A 16,954-nucleotide genomic window follows, 5' to 3' on the forward strand; every position below is an offset into this window, starting at 1 on the left:
TGTATATCAGAAATGTTAGTTCTTTCTCTTATTACATATTTTGTATTATTTTTTCCCCTCAGGTTGTTTTCTTTTTACATGGTCGTGTGTGTGTGTTTTTAATGTGGTGACATTTGTCAGTATTTTGTTGCTTTTTTGATTTCACATCATCATGACGAGAAAGAGCTTCCTCACTCTCACCCAAGAGATTTTCCTTTTGTCTGGAACCTTTATAGGTACTTCTTCTCTGACTCCTTCCCTTTCTCTGTTCCTTCGTTCCGTCCTTTTCATTTAAATCTTTAATACAGAGCGCTTATTTTGGTATAAACGGTGAGGTGTAGGCATCTGGTTTTATTATCATTTTATTCTAAGATAAAAGCTAGTTGTCCCGGTATCTGTTTTTGATTAATCCATATGGTTTCTACTTACAGGAAATGCAACTTGAATGATGTATTGCCATGTATTCCCGGGTCTAATTAGCCTCTGTTTATTTTGTCTTTTTAGCCGTACAGAGATACCATCTTGTTTTCTACTGTAGCTGTGATAGGTTTTAATACTGGAGAAGATTGTTCCCGTCCTGTTCTAAAATTTCAAGGTTCCTAGGTATTTTTGCAAGCGCATTCTTTAGGAAAAAATTTTAGAATAATTTTGTGAAGTGCTCCCCCAAAACTCCTGTTTGCGTTTTGGTTGGCATTGCTTGGGATTCATAGGTTTAGAGACCACGGGCATTTTTACAGTGTTGAGTCCTCTTATCTAAGCGCAAGATACGTTTCGCCATTAACTCAAATCTCTTTGTATTATGTCCTTGGTGGTGGTTTATAGTTTTCATCTTTTAGGTCTTGCACGTTTCTCGTTTATTCTTACATCCTTGTTTCTTTTGTATGTGGGATGGATGTTTCTATTATGTTTTCTCACTGCTTCTTGTTGGAAGAAAAAGATGGGGTTTTTAGCATCCAGTTTCTATCTGATCCCCATACCAAAATCTTTTTTATCATTTCTAATAGTTTTCAGTTGTGCCCTTGCATTTGTAAGTAGACAGTAATACCATCTACAAATAATGATACTTTTTTCTTCTCCTTTTTAATACTTACAGCGCTTCTTTCTTTTGCTTGTGCTGGAAATTCCAGAATGAGGTTAAATAATATGGATAAAAGCAGGTATCCTTTTTCCTGATTCAGTTAGAACGCTTCTAAAATTTTATTAAGTTTGACAGTTGTTTTTTGAGATAGATACTCTTTATCATCTTAAGGAAGGAGCATTCTGTTACTGAGAGTTATATACATATATATGAGGAACAAATGTTGAGATGATCACGTGCTTTTACTCCATTGGACTGTTATTATTATGAATGATATGATTAAATTTCTCAATATTTAAGCCATTCTTATAATTCACTTTAATTGGTTATGGTTGATTATTCCTTTAAAATGTACTGCGTTTGATTTGCTTAGTATTTTATATAGTTCCATAATCCTTTATCTGAAACTCTTTGGGTGAAGTGTGTTTGTAATTCATATTTTATTAGATTTTAGGAAGGTAATATGATGCATATATTGTGAGTGCTGTGTAATAACCCCAGTGGAGTCTGGGGAAGTACCTCTTAATCAAACGTATTAATATTTATGTAGCCAAACATATGAATATACACGCTAAATCAGATAAATAAATGCTATCAACAGTCTTAGGCCTGGTGGGGCTGTAAACTAAGTTTGGATCAGGTTTACTTTTGTCTTAGGATAGGTTCCCTAGAAGCAGACCCTGAGACAAGGGGTTCATGTGAGAATGATTGATAAGGAAGTGCTCCTGGGAAAAATGCGAAGAGTGGACCAGTGCAGCTAGAAAGGGAAGGGAGCCAGTAAGGTGGAGTAACAAGCAAAGTCCCACAGAGGTGATGTGGGTTCAGTCCCACAGGGGAGTTCTTGAGACAGTGTAGGTGACACTTCAGAGTTGTCCCCACTGGGGCAAAGGAGCTGGATATTTGTGTCCCTGTAACTCTGTCATAGGTGTGAACAACAATGGATGAAGGGATGAAGGTTACTGTGCGTGTGTGTGTGTGTGGAGGAGGGGTGAGATGGGCAGTGTCAACAACATAGGCCACTGCCACCAAAGGCGTTATGAAACAACCAGGTTTCAGAGCTTTCTTCAGTTTCAAAATCCTGAATAAGAGATTGTGGGACTTGTATCTGATTTGTGCCTCAGTATTCAGAAATGAAGCTGTTTATAGTTTTCTTCTCACACTCTAGTTGAACTTAGCAAATCCCTTGCCCTTGAGTTGTCTCTGATTCATGGCGACCCCATGTGTGGAAGGGTACAACTGTGCTCCATAGGTTTTTCAGTGGCTGGGTTTTCAGAAGTAAATCGTCAGGCCTTTCTTCCAAGGCACCTCTGGGTGGACTTAAACCTCCAACCTTTCAGTTAGCAACTGAGCACGTTAACTGTTTGCACCACCTAGGGACACTCCATCCAAAACCCATTACCAACTCAATTCCGACTCATAGCAACCCTACAGGACTGAGTAGAACTGCCGCATAGGGTTTCTAAGAAGCGGCTGGTGGATTAGAACTGTCAACCTTTTGGTTAGCAGCTGAGCTCTTAAGCACTGTACCACCAGGCCTCCACAGGTATCATAGAGATCTGAAAATAAAGCAGCCTCTGTTGAAATATCTCAGATCCCCCCTTCTCCTCCTCTGTGCTACTCTAGAGACATTCAAGTTAATTTAAGTTTAAAGTTGGAATGAATTTCATAGATGTGGAAATTTGGACCAGAGGATGTCCCAGGCACCATGAGCAGGCCACATTGAGTGACCTCTAAGGCCCTTCCATCTCTGATGGGTTGGAGTTCCAACTCAGGATGCCAGGTCCAGGGCTGCCCGCGCTCTGGAGAGAGGCTCGCAGTTCAGCAGAGACACATCTACAGATGAACATGGTGGATGTGGTCTTTTTGCACTCTGTGGTCTAGGGGAACAAAAAAAAAAGGGATTCATAAAACCTTTGCCTTGAATCTCAGCTTTTGCCTTCTCAGGAGGTGAGCCTTGAGGCACTCTCCCTCACTCCCGTGAGCATCATTTTCATCCTTTGTAAAATGGAGAAAATAGAACACAGCCTTTCCTTTCCTGAGCTTCCACAGGTACATCGAGAGGTTAGTCCTTCACATACACACAGAGTCCTGAATCCACCTTGGTGGCTCTCAGAGTGGTGGGATGTGGCAAGTCTGGGGGACTCCTCAAATCCTGCCCACTACTGGCAGGCCGCATGGCACCCTCTGTGGGGGACTTGCCTCCACACCTGCCCTCAGCCACCAGGAGAAACTCCTGGGAACTGGGATCCCCTCCCTCCTACCTGAAGACATTAACATCTGGCTGTGTCTTCCCTCTTCCAATGAGCTGTATCTGCTCAGCTCCGTGTAGATTTGGGGGTAAAATTACCTTATTAATCTTTCTTTTGTAAATACCACTGTGAAAGAAGGGAATTTTGCATTCACTCATCTTTTCATTATTATGGTAATAGCTTTCAATTTATAACTAATTAAAGTTGCTCCTTCCTAACCTGGCCTTTATTATGAGAAGCCAGGGAGGGATCCAGGAGTGGAAGCACAGCAGGTGGGTGCTTGCAGGTTGATGGGGGAACAGTTTTCCGCAGCAGCTTCTGAGTACGTGATTCCCCAAATGCCTTCTTTTAAAGGTCCTGGTGGTTCTCAGCCACCTGGGCTGGGGCTCTGATCTGTTCATTCATTGGCAGGGAGCTAAGATCAGAGATTTCAATTCTCCTGTAGACTTTACTGATACTGTAACCCAATGAGGGTTCTTGTTCTGTCCTATTAGCCAATCAGAATAAGACGGATGCCACGCTACCAGTTCTAAGGGAAACAGAAAGTGGAAATTTACTGTCTGTGCAGACAAGGAGCAAGGCAGGGTCTAGCAACCATAAGGCCACGTGCTCGCTGTCTGAGGTGGTTGGGGAGCTTTTTATTTCCAGTGGTGTTGGGGTTGGGTTTGGTGCCCGGAACTCTCCACCCTTAGCCCTCCCACGTCCAGATTTGGAGGGCCAGATGTTGAATCATGTCGGCGATGTCCAGGTCCAAGGACAGGCTGAGGACACAGCTCTTCGGGTCCTGCATGCGCCAAAATCTTGGTTCGGGCATGTGCAGGATTCTGGCACCAAATTCAAACTGTGGTTATGGCCACAGTGTGGTCAGGCCAAACCACAGTCAGAAGCTGTGGCTTGGTGGGCTGTGACGGAGGTAGGGAACCGCGGAGGCTTCAATACTGGTACCATGCAACCAACATCAGGAGGAGGCAGCCAGGGTGGGGAGGCATCCAGAAGCCACACCTGGAGAGGGCCAGGAGAGAGACCTGGAGATATCCAAAGAGAAGAAGGAAGGCTCAAGGGGACATGGCTTTTGTCTTCCAAATGATCGTCATGTGGACCTGAACTTGTTCTCTGAGTCTCCAAGGACAGACCCAAGAGAAATCACATGTGGTGGTCAGATGGAGGCAAACTGGGGTACAAGGGAAGAACTGTACCCTTTTCTGATACCTAGAAAAACCTGAAACCAAACCCATTGCTGCTGAGTTGATTCCGTTCATAACGACCCTACAGAACAGAGTAGATCAGAGGAGATCTGCCCCCATAGGGTTTCCAAGGCTGTAATCTTACAGAATCAGACTGCCACACCTATCTCTCAGTATGGGTTTGAACTGGAGACCTTTCAGTTAGCAGCCAAGCACTTCATAGCACCACCAGGACCCCTACTGACATTCAGAGGCATCTGACAATAGAGCCTCCTTCCCTCATACCCCCTTCCCCACCACACACTGCTAGAGACATTCAGGTTAAAGGCACAATGACTTGGCATGAATTTTACAGATGGCGAGATGGACCAGAGGACCCCCAAACCAAAAAACAAAACAAACCAAACCCTTTGCTGTCGAGTCAGTTCCAGCTCATAATGACCCTATAAGGCCCTGCAAATCTGTATCATGCATCACGTCTTCATGTTTGGGAGATGAGTAGAAGGGGAGTTGGACATCTAGCTACAGTGATTTTGCATTTACTTATTAGTATTATTATGGAATGAGAGCCCCTACTCTTACTGACAGCCTAATGTAGGCCAGTCTCCTGAAATGAGATGATGGGAGTGTAAAAGGGCAGGGGAGCAGCCTGGTAATGGCATGCACTGATCCTCTTTGATCTCAAGCAGGATGCTGAGCACAGGCCCTCCCGCTCGGCAGGGGGCTCAGATAAGAGATTCCAATCCCCCTGTGGACTTACTGGAACTAGAGTCATTAGCTTTCGCCTGTTTATCAAGTGAACATAAACAGGTACAAAAATGGTTTCCTTTCTCCCTTCTGGAATAATTGCATATGTTTCCCCCTCTCAGTTAAGTTTATTTGCCACAATTTTTTTATGATAAGATTTGAGGCAGTGAGGGAGGGGTATGGAGAAAATTTGGACCATCATTCAGGCAATTTTTTGCCCCAACAGGACCCTAACACAACCCTTTTCAGCACCAACCTATAGAAATGTGTGTGGTGATGGAAGTGTTATTGGAGCTACCCAACATGGTAGAAACGATAGCCACTAGCCACATGTGGCTATGCAACTGAGGATTTGAATTTTTAATTTTATTTGATTCTGGACTGATGGGGACAGGAGGAAAGACCAGAATTCTGGATTGGGCAGAATTCTGTGTAATCTTGGCAGGAAACTCAACATCCTGAGCTTTAGTTTCTCAAGATTAAAATGGGAGTAATAATGAGAAGGATAAATGTGACAGGGCCTGGCACATAGTCAGTACTCATGCATGGTGCCTGTGGTTATTTTTTGGCCACTCCTTTCCAAATCTCATCCCTGGGTTGTGCAAACAGTTAACGTACTCTGGTGCTAACCAAAAGGTTGGAGGTTCAAATCCACCCAGAGGCACCTTGGGGGAAAGGCCTGGCAATATACTTCTGAAAGCATAGCCATTTGAAAACACTATGGATCACGGTTTTACCCTGACACAGATGGGGTCTCCATGAGTCAGAATGGACTCAGCAGTAACAGGTAACCCCAAACCTCAGCTCACCTGCTGGCCATTCTTCACTGAGCCCAACCTTTGCTCCCCTCCAAGCCAAACTCAGCCTTGTCCAGGGCAGAGAAGAGGCTCAAGGAGAGACTGTGCGTGTAGGGGGTGGAGTTGCCTGATACAGATACTGTGACAAATTGATCAGGATTTCCAATTCCTGCTACTCAGACCCCAGTGTGTTGACGTACCCATGAAAGAGCATTAGAGGTGCTGGAGAGCACTAGGGGTCTTGGAGAGTCCTGTGATTTGTCCCTTTGGTTGATTTGTCCTGTGGTGCGGCCTTTGCACTGAGATATTCAGGCCTTTCAAAGATGAACACCCATGTGAACTGGGGAGAATGTAGACTTCTGAGGCGGACACAGCTGAAGTTGAATTTCAGTCCTATCCTGCAGTCACTTGGGCAGATAGTGTAACCCCTGTGAGCCTCGATTTTCTTGTTTGTAATGACAGAACATACTACAAAGGGTTGTGTGAGGGTCAGAAGATATAACACAAGTAAAATCATTAAGCACAGTGCCTGGTCCATAATAAGTGCTCAGTAGATGTTATTTGATGTTGTTCCCTGTGAGGGTGTATAGTAGATGCTGTGGTGTACCTCCCGGATTCCCCTTTCAGGACCAAGAAACGCATTTCCAGCTGTCGAGAGTGTTCGTTGCTGCAGGCTTTCAGCCGAGTCCCACCCCAGAAGTTGCCCTTTGCGGAAGGGAGGTACCTTGCCTAAGATTATACCTTTTCCCTTGTTGTTAGTTGCCACTGAGTCATCTCCGACTCATGGCGTCCTTATGCACAACAGAACAAAACACTGCGCAGTCGTGCGCCATCTTGTGATTGTAGATATATTCGAGTTCATTGTTGGTGGCTATCGTGTCGTCAGTCCATCTCACTGAGGGTTTCCCCCTTTTTTGTTGTCCTTCTACTTTACCAAACATGATATCCAAGAAGAAAGGCCTGGTGACCTAGTTCTAAAAATCAGCCAATGAAAATCCTGTGGATCACAACAGAACCTTTTCTCTGAGCATGCCCATTTCCAACGATGTAAACAAACAATGGCCTGATCACCTTGCCTCAATCCCTGACAACCCCGGTGGGCCGTGCAAGCTTTCCAGTTCTCTGGACATTGGCTCTGTGGTAGCTTCATAGCAGTTTGACTTCTCCCTTTGCCTCATCCTCCCTCCTTCACTCTTTTTCAGGTGGTGTTCCCAAAAGCACTCCCCAATAAACCTACTCCATGCAAATTTCATCTCCTTTTCAGAGTCTACTTTGCAGGGAAGCTGAGCTAAGAGGGGCCTTGTGCCTTCTCTCTTCCTCCTTTTGGGACTTGCTGCTCTAAATGTTCTAGTCTCTTTTTATGCAAAGTGAGCTCTGTTTTTTCAGACACCAAAACCCAGCCACATCATGTGCCCCACACCACCTCCCATGGTTGGAAGACTACTTAACTCCCCTGCGTAGAAGCCACCATTTGCTCCCCCAAGATTAAGTCAAACCTCCTTGGCATGGCATTTCATGTTCTTCCCAACCTGGCCCTGACCTGCCTTTCTAGAATAATTTTTATTTAATTCCCGGTCTGTCCATTCTAAGCCCCAACTACTTGCCTTTTCTGAACAACAAAGATATTTCATCTCTTTGCTTGTGCTATATTTCTTTGCCTGAAATGTCCTTTTCTAATTTTTTTGCTACTGAAATGCCAATTCCTTTCTTCTTTGCCTGGAAAACTCCTAGTATTCCTCTCTAGTGTAGTGCCCATGTCAAAGTCTTTAAGTCAATCTACTTATTTATGGCACACTGTCTATACCAGGTTTTTCTATGAAGTCCTTCCCTACTCCTGGGTAGAGCTAACAACGCCTCGAGCTCTGCTATACCTTGTTGTATCACTTGCTATAGTGTATCAAAAGGTACATGTGGCGCATATCTATCTTCCCATTAGACTATGTACTTCTCTTATTTGCCCTTTCTGTCAACCCAGTGCTTACCACATAATAGGCGCTCAGTCCATGCAAAGTCTTAAATTTATAAAAGGTCCTCAATTAATGGTAGGTGCTCAATAAACATTAGTGGAGGAAAAAAGAGAGAAGGGAAAAAGGTGTTTTAGTTAGGATATGATAGGTTATGCATCAATGACAATTGTTCCTGAAATCTCAGCAAACTACAACTACAAAATTTTTTCATCCACACTATATATTGCTGTGGAAACCCTGGTGGCGTAGTGGTTAAGTACTATGGCTGCTAACCAAAAGGTCAGCAGTTCAGATCCACCAGGCGCTCCTTGGAAACTCTGTGGGGCAGTTCTACTCTGACCTATAGGGTCACTATGAGTTGGAATCGACTCGATGGCAATGGGTTTTTACAGGTATATTGCTGTTAAGGATTGAGTCGTGTCCCCCAGAAATATCTGTTAACTTGGCTAGGCCATGATTCCCATTATTGTGTGATTGTCTACCATTTTGTCATCTGATATGATTTTCCTGTGTGTTGTAAATCCTATCTTTATGATGTTAATGAGGTATGATTAGCAGCAGTTATGGTAATGAGGCAGGACTCAATCTACAAGGTTAGATTGTGTCTTAAGCCAGTCTCTTTTGAGATATAAAAGAGAGAAGCAAACAGAGAGACATGGGGACCTCATACCACCAAGAATGCAGGACCAGGAGAACAGTGCATCCTTTGGACCCAGAGCCCCTGGGCTCAGAAGCTCCTAGACCAGGGGAAGATTGATGACAAGGACCAGAGCCAGCAGAGTGAGAAAGCCTTCCTCTGGAACTGGCACCCTGAATTCAGACTTCTAGGCTCCTAGACTGTGAGAGGATAAATTTATCTTTGTTAAAGCCATTCACCTGTGGTATTTTTGTTATAGCAGCACTAGATAACTAAGACAGTTGCTGTGGATTGGTTGTGGCCATTACTACCTGGCCTTTAATCTGGTACTCAGGCTGATGGAACAGCCTGTATCTGGGACATATGTGGTCCATGTCACAGAAAAAAGAGAGACATGGGAAACCCTGAGCTGGATTTTAAAGGCTTCACCTGGAAAAGAGGCATGGCTGTCCGTATTTGATTGACTAAAGCAAGTCACTTACCTACTTCTGAGTTCGGTAGGGTGGGGATGTATGATCTGCCATTTAGGAAAGATGCCAAAAATCGTCTGACCAAACCTCCCACCATCACGGCAAGGATGTCTAATCTTCTGTGGCCTAAATAGCATGGCCAAGCCTGGTATCAATGGGATTGGGAGGTATACCTCTACCAGTGAGTATTTTAGACAACGGTACAAACTGCCACAGAATGAAAGGTAGAACACAAGTTTTGTCCCAGGCTAACTACCTAGGGTTCTTTTGGAGCAAGTTTGCAGAATGCGTGGCCATTGAAGGCAGGAGAATGAAAGTGCTTCCTGATGTATCCGATTTGTTTCTGGAAGCTGTCATTCTTGGTTGTGATTCCACAGTCTCTGCTGCTGATACTAGTGAGGAAAGTTGCAGGAAGCATTTCCAGTCACAGCTACCCATTGGTGGTCTGTATGCACGACGTAACTGTATCTCACCAGCAGTTGGTGTACCATGGAGACAACTTGATGGACAGCTGCCCCATGTAATTTCTGGGCCTGTAACTTGTTTGGAGCTGTCAGGGCCAGACAGCGTGACTACTGTACCATCATCGCTTTGAAAATTCCCTTTTAAAGACTTGCTCCAATCAGTCACAAGACGGAATAAATTGAGGAAGGAGCAGCGTCCTGGTGACAGGACAGATCTCATGGTTTGGTGATGGAATTCGAAGCTTGCACCTGGGTGCAGGCAGTGCGAGGTGGTATTAATGGATGACTTCCTCACTCTCCTCTTTCTCAGCTTCAGTCTGAAGATGCACACCTTTCTTCTTGGGTGGGGAATCCGTAGTTGATTTATGAAGAAATGACTGTGAGAAGCCTGACTTTGGGTCTTTCTGACCCTGTCTCATCTTGCCTCTCTGTACCCTCTCATGCCATCCATTGCCTTTTTCTTATTCCTTTTCACTTATCACCCCCAGCTTTGCCCCAGATTTGAATTCTCTTCTTGCTCTAAAATTTGGCATTTTTTGGAAGTTTTCTCAGGTTTAGCTCTTGCTGGTCCTAAGTAATTTGGTTCAGATTTGTTTCACCCTACCTTTGGCCCCTACAGTCCCTGGGTGGTGGAAACGGTGAATGCTCTTACTGCTAACTAAAAGGTTGGTGGTACATGTTTACCCAGAGGTGTCTGGGAAGAAAGCCTTGGCCGTCTGCTCTGAAAATCAGCCATTGAAAACCCTATGGGGCACGGTTGTACTCTAACACATATGGGGTTCCCATGAGTTGCAGTTGACTTGAGGACAACTGGTTTACTTTAGGTGTTTAGGGATTTGTACCTTGCCTTAGGTTATAGGATGCTTTAGACCAAAGGAAGTAATACCACAGAGTATCTTTGGTCTAGTTTCTCTCACTGGCACTTTACCCTTAGGGATACTTTGTGACCCCACTTATCTGCCCTAAAATGTCAGACCGTTGGAAAGTAAGCCCAAGATGCTAATGTCATGTTGAAAAGTGATCTACTTTTCTAGCATTCAATTCCATCTTTCAGGATTAGGATAAACCATGCGTAAAGGCAGCACAAGATTGTGGCGGCTTCTAGAACTAAGGTGAACAAGAAAGGCTGTTTTACCTGTGACAGTTTCGAGAAGTTTAGGGGTGAGGACCGAGTTTGTTTCTAGGGAAATATTGCTGTGAATTGAGTTCAAAGGGCAAAGCAAGGACAAAAGGGAACATACAAGAAGAAATGGTAATGTCCTGCACGATCTGAAGGAGCCCGAGGTCACTCGTGTGGAGGAGAGAGAATCATAACTAAATCCACGTGTGGTGAGTATGTGGTATGACCTGTCCTTTCTCTGAGGCTTAGTGGGTGGCATTGGAGCAGGTGTATAAAAAAAAAAGTGTATAGTTCAGAGGAAATAACAGTGACACTTCTGGCATCAGGACTTGATTGTTTTGCTTTCCTTTTATGTTTCACTAAAAACAAAAGTCTTAACTTGGAAAATTCTGACCTGTATCTTTTGCAGGCCTTTCACTTCCTTTTAACAAAGTAATCACTGTGGTTCTTAAAGGGGTGAACTGTATCTGGATGGGAATGATGATGGGGCTATGCATCATTCCTTGGAAGCTCAAAAGGGAACAGACCTGGCTTGGAGATTTTTTCTAGAAAGTATCCTGTCATTCACCTCTTGACTAGAAACCTCCAACTTAAATGCCACTAGAACTACATAGGTAATTGTTATGGATTGAACTGTGTCCCTCCAAAATATGTGTCAACTTGGCCATGATTCCCAGTATCGTGTGATTGTCCACCATTTTGTCATCTAATATGATTTTCCTATGAGTTGTAAATTTTACCTGTATGATGTTAATGAGGCAGGATTAGAGGCAGTTATGTTAATGAGGCAGGACTCAATCTACAAGATTAGGTTGTATTTTGAGTCAATCTCTTTTTGAGCTATAAAAGAGAGAGACAGAGGAACCTCATGCCACCAAGAAGAAGCAATGTCGAGAGCAGAGCATGTGCTTTGGACTGGGGGTTCCTGTGCTGAGAAGCTCCTAGACCAGGGGAAGATTGATGGCAAGGACCTTCCCCCAAAACCAAGAGAGAGAGAAAGCCTTCCCCTAAAGCTGGTGCCCTGAATATGGACTTCTAGCCTCCTAGACTGTGAGAGAATAAATTTCTCTTTCTTAAAGCCATCTACTTTTGATATTTCTGTTATGGCAGCAATAGATAACTAAGACTATAATGTAAGTGAGTTAAGTATGTAGTTAGGTAGTATACAACTGTACTCTGGCAAACTGAAACACCCAACTAAAGTGGGACACATTCTTTTAAGCAGGCACCTATTGTGTACAGTATTGTGCACAGTGACCTCACAATTGTTGGCATCGCTCATGGAAGGGCTCTGTACAGACTTCCCAAGAAAGGTGTCCAGAGTGGTCAGAGCCCAGGGATCCAAGTCAAAGGAGGGGAAACTCAAGTATGGGGTTGATCACCTCAAGGAGAGGGCTGCAGAGGGCATGATAGTTGTCAGTAGAATTTTGACAGACTGTCACGGGAAAGTGTGTGTTCCTGAGAGATATTCTGAGATGAACAGATAAAAGTTCCTGAAGGCAAATTTTAACTCAATACAAGAAGGAAAACGGAATGGTTAGAGATCTTTAAAAATATTGAAGTCTGTTCTAAAAGATACAAAGTTCCTGGGCACAGGATGTATTTAGGAAAGAGCCTGGAGGACCCAGTAGTGGAGATTTTCCATAAGACATTCCTGTTTCACACTGGGAATTAGACCAGATGTTGTGGAATTGTCTTCCAACTCTGGGGGCCTCTTACTTTACAAGTACTTTGTAAACTGTTAAATACCACAGAAGCCAACGTGTTGCTAATATTTTCACCAACAGTGTAAAAGGATGGACTGACTACTTTCTCAAGATTAGGTTCTCTACCTCAGCTGAATTTTTCTGATACATTTGCATTTTCAAGTTTGAAATTGCATTCAAATAATCATTAGGAGGCATCCTGTGTGTGTGTGTGTAAATAAATTTCTCTCTAATGCTTCTTACTTTCACTCAGCAAACATTTATCAAGTATCTAATGAGTGTTAGACTTGGTGAGTTAAGGACATACCCCAAGAGAGGCCCAATGCCTAGTGGAAGATTAAGTTATTATATAGGTGACTTATTTGCTGATGAGATCAAAGGCTCTGGGACCCCAGAAAGGGGATGGCTGTGCTTACGGAAGTCAGGGAAGGCTTTCGGGGAGGTGGTAATGTTTAAATGATCTTTAAAAAAGCATTTTAATTTTCAAGGTGGCAAAGAAGATTGAGGGAATAGCATACACAAAAGTTAAGGAATGGGGAGGTTTATGTCAAGTTCCCGGTGCCAGAAGCAGCCTGGAGAATCAAGTTCCCCTGGGGTGGATGGGGAAGTGAAGCTGGAGTGGTTGGCAGGTGCGAGACTGTGAAGAGCCCTGTCTGTGTTGGCCTGAGAAATAGCAGTGTGTATGCCCTGCAAAGGGCCTTGTTCCCATCTCTTAGGATCTGGCCCTGGACAATGGGCACACCCAGTGGTCTAGCATCCAAGACAGCATTTCTATTAAAGGCAAGTCTATAATTTTAATATGAATACCATTCCACTCAAGCATTTGTAGTTGCATGTTTGATTCACTTTGGAAAGTTTTGGAGACTTTATTTTTTTACCTCTGGTACTACAAATACTAATATTGCTGCACTTAACATGCCAGGCACCGTGACAAAAAATACCCACGCACTATCTCATGCAATCCTCAAAACAACCCTCGATGGTAGGACTAATATTGTCCCCATCACACAGGTGAAGACACCTTCAGAAAGGTTAGGGAATGTGCCCAAGTTCTCACAGCCAGCCTGTGACAGAGCTGGGATGTGTACTCATGCACTGGGACCTGTACTTATAACCCTTATTCTACTCGCTGGCACTTCAATGCTGCAAAGACTGTGGCTTAGGGAATGTGTGGCCTACTGGAGCCTCATCCACTCACAGGCAGCAGATCTGAGATGGCAAGCTATCCAGGGTATTAAGCATCCTCGGGGACAAAAATGTGAAGAAAAAACTATTTACCAGAATGTTTATGTCCAGGGAGAAGCTTTATGTGATTGGAAGGGACACTTTGATAAGAAATCTGGGGTAGAAAGTGAGGCCAAGAGTTAATCTCAAGTAACAAGAGGTGATCTTTAAAGCTGCTTTCTGAGGAGAATGGTCAGGGAAACTGCAGTGCTCTGGTGTTGAGTGAGGGATGCAAGTTTGGGGCAGAGCTGAATTGCACCGGAGAGGAGAGGAGAGACGGTGTGTGGCCACCAAAGGCTCTTGCTCAGGTGGTGTTCTGCCTTTCTTCTAAATAAACCTTGAACAAAGATTTAAAGAACATCAGTATAAAGAGATGCCAAGTAACCTATTGGCCTGGGGTGTCCACCTGTCTCAGTTCCACCCAGGAAGACAGGTCATGCAATACAGAAGTGTGAGCAGGAAAGCATGCTAGTGGAGGCAGTGTGTTTGGCCCCCAACAGGAGCATCCTTCTGTGTTTGCCAGAAGGGGATGAGCACTTGGTTTTCCTGCCCATAGCTGGGCCATGGGCCTGGCGCGTCTGCCCTGTGCACAGATGGTGAATGGAGGAGAAGCAGCGTGCTGAAGCCACCCTTTGTGGGCTTATTACAATTCTCCATCTGGAACACACAGCCAACAAGCACTGGGGAGGACGATTCAGGTCACATCGAAGTCATGATGTAAAATAGGTCAAAATTATTCAAGTAACAGAAGGGGAGAAGTGGTCCCTGTGTGGGAGGCTGGCTGATATTGCAGGTGCAGGGCAATTCCCGGGAGGGCCGGGACCCGGCCTACAGACTGTACATTGTGGAGATCTCTAGCCATCAGAATCATGGTTCACAGACATGGTTCCCAGGGTAAAGCTCTTGACGCCAAGGTCAATGTATCTTCTCTCCTTTGCTCCTAAGGGACAGGCTGCATGGCTGGAGTGGACACGCCCTTTACTGGAAGGGCTTTTTTCTTTGTACCATCTTACCTTGGCAGCTTTAGGACTCTTGAGCCACAGACTTTTTTTTTTTTGTATCCAGGTCTTTAAGTACACTTAAGTAACCTTTTACATTAGCCGCAATGGACACGAACATAACAACAACCACAAAGCTGGTGTAAGGACCAGGCAATATTTAAATCTGTTCTTGGATACCAAGTGCTAGATGGGCTTTAGTGTCAGCTTTGGGCAAAAGTGAGCAAGTTCTTGCCTTTAGGGGTCATTCTAACCTGAGCAGAAGTCACAGCCTCAGCTATTACAGTTGTGGGTCCTTCCACAAATCAAGCTCACATAGATTTATGGAGTGCCCTCCTTTAGGGCCTCTCTGCAGCCTTTCGGATCAGGGACTTTACAAAAGCGAGATTTGAAGAGAAAAGTGTTTCCTCTCTGTTGGCTTACTTCTTCAGCATCTTGCATTTTCCTCTGAGTAGGTATTTACTGTGTATTCTTGACTTCTATTAACACTCAAGGTAAGCGATTTCTGTGCAGTATTTTCAGATCTGCTTCTGTCAGTGGCCTGAACCATCCTCGTTCGTCTTCAGAGCTGGTGTTGGAATGGACATGGGCTCTACTGCCCAGCAAACCTGGGTTTGAATCCTGGCTTTGTCACTTAACCATTAGCATTAGCTAAGATTCTTCAGTAAAATAGACAACATCATCCGTAACAAGATTGTTGTAAAGGTGGGAGGGGAAGAAGGTTAAAAATACAAAATATGAAATAGGCATTCAATACATAAATGGTAGTGCCCCTTCTAGCTTTGGTTCAAAATGGGTCATGGGTCTTTGAAAATCTCAAAACATAATTGAGTTTAATTTAATTACAAATAAATGTATACCACATGACTCCTCTATGAGGGAAGAGTGCTCAGATTCCCAGCATGCTTACAGCAGGCGGCTCTCATTGCTGGGAGGGGGCAGTGGGTCCCAGTGGGGTTGAGATGGGAAAAGGTGTGTTTCGTTTTCAAAGTTGTTCTATTTCAAATCATGGTTGCTGAATAATTTTTGTTATAGAAGTGTCCTTTTTAGAATACAGGATCAACAGGTGCTCATTGTTCAAATGTGAACAGTAGGATAATGTCTCAAAAGAAAAGTGAGTCTTCCATAATCCCTCCCTCCTCAGATGTAAGCACTGTGGCTATTTGTGTCTTTGCTTCCAGTCCTCTTTCTGTACATATGAACACACACATACATGTGTAGCATGTGGGTGTTCTTAAAAAGTGTTATAATAGCTATATGGGTCTGTATTTTTTCATCCTGAATACAGATCAACCTCATTCTTTTATTGGCTATGTTGTATTCTGTTACCTAAAGACACTGTAATTCACTCAGTACCTAGTTGTATGATATTTAGGATGTTTCTGCTTTTGGCTCTTTAAAATAATTCTGTGATGAATAAACGTGACCCATATCTATGTGCGTGCCTGCGTGCGTTTCTGTAGGATTAATTCCTAAAAGTGGAAGCAATGAGTTAAAAAGGACATACGTTTTAAATATTAATAAATATTGGCAAATTTCTCAACAGACGGTCGTAGCAATGTCAGCTCTCACCAATTCTGTAAGAGTTCTCAGCTCCTTAAAATCTTGATAACACTGGGCATTTACTCTTTGCTAATCCAGTGGTTAGAAAATAATGTCTCATGGTTTTTAATTGGAAATTTTGGATTCTTGTGAGTTTTGGGCATTTTTCATGTTGATTTGCCTGTGTGAATATTGCTATAAATTGCTTGTTCAGGTTTTTTGTTCATACTTTCTTTTGGGTTACTCAACTTTTTTTATTCATAGGCACACTTCACATTTTAAGGACATTCACCTTTCATCACATAGATTCCAGATATGTTTTCCGATTTTCCATTTGTCTTTCAATCTGGTTTATAGTATCCTTCTCATACAAAAACTTAAAAAATTTATATGATGAAATCCATCAACCTTTTCCTGTGTGAATTGCATGTCATAATCAAAATGGTCTTCCCATCTGTCTTAGTCATCTAGTGTAGCTACAACAGAAATATCATAAGTAGATAGCTTTAGCAAAGAGAAATTTATTCTGTCACTGCCTAGTAGACTACAAGTCCAAATCCAGGGTGTCAGCTCTGGGGGAAGCCTTTCTCTCTCTGTTGGCTCTGGAGGAAGTCCTTGTCATTAGTTTTCCTGTGGTCTGGGAGTGTCTCAGTGCAGGAACCTCAGGTCCAAAGGGCGTCCTCTGCTCCTGGCACTGTTTTCTTGGTGATATGAGGTCCCCATGTCTCTCTGCTCGCTTCTCTCTTTTGTATCTCAAAAGAGATTGGCTTAAGACCCTATCTAATCTTGTAG

General features: G+C 43.6%; 1 protein-coding gene across 3 annotated transcripts in view; it reads left to right on the plus strand.

The window, feature by feature from the left end:
- The window catches only part of PTPRT (protein tyrosine phosphatase receptor type T), a 1,296,550-nt gene that overhangs the window by 172,487 nt on the left and 1,107,109 nt on the right, over positions 1–16,954 (plus strand). The gene's annotated exons all lie outside the window — the stretch shown is intronic.

The sequence above is a fragment of the Elephas maximus genome, chromosome 25 (genome assembly GCF_024166365.1).
Source record: "Elephas maximus indicus isolate mEleMax1 chromosome 25, mEleMax1 primary haplotype, whole genome shotgun sequence".
NCBI classification, from domain to species: Eukaryota; Metazoa; Chordata; class Mammalia; order Proboscidea; family Elephantidae; genus Elephas; species Elephas maximus.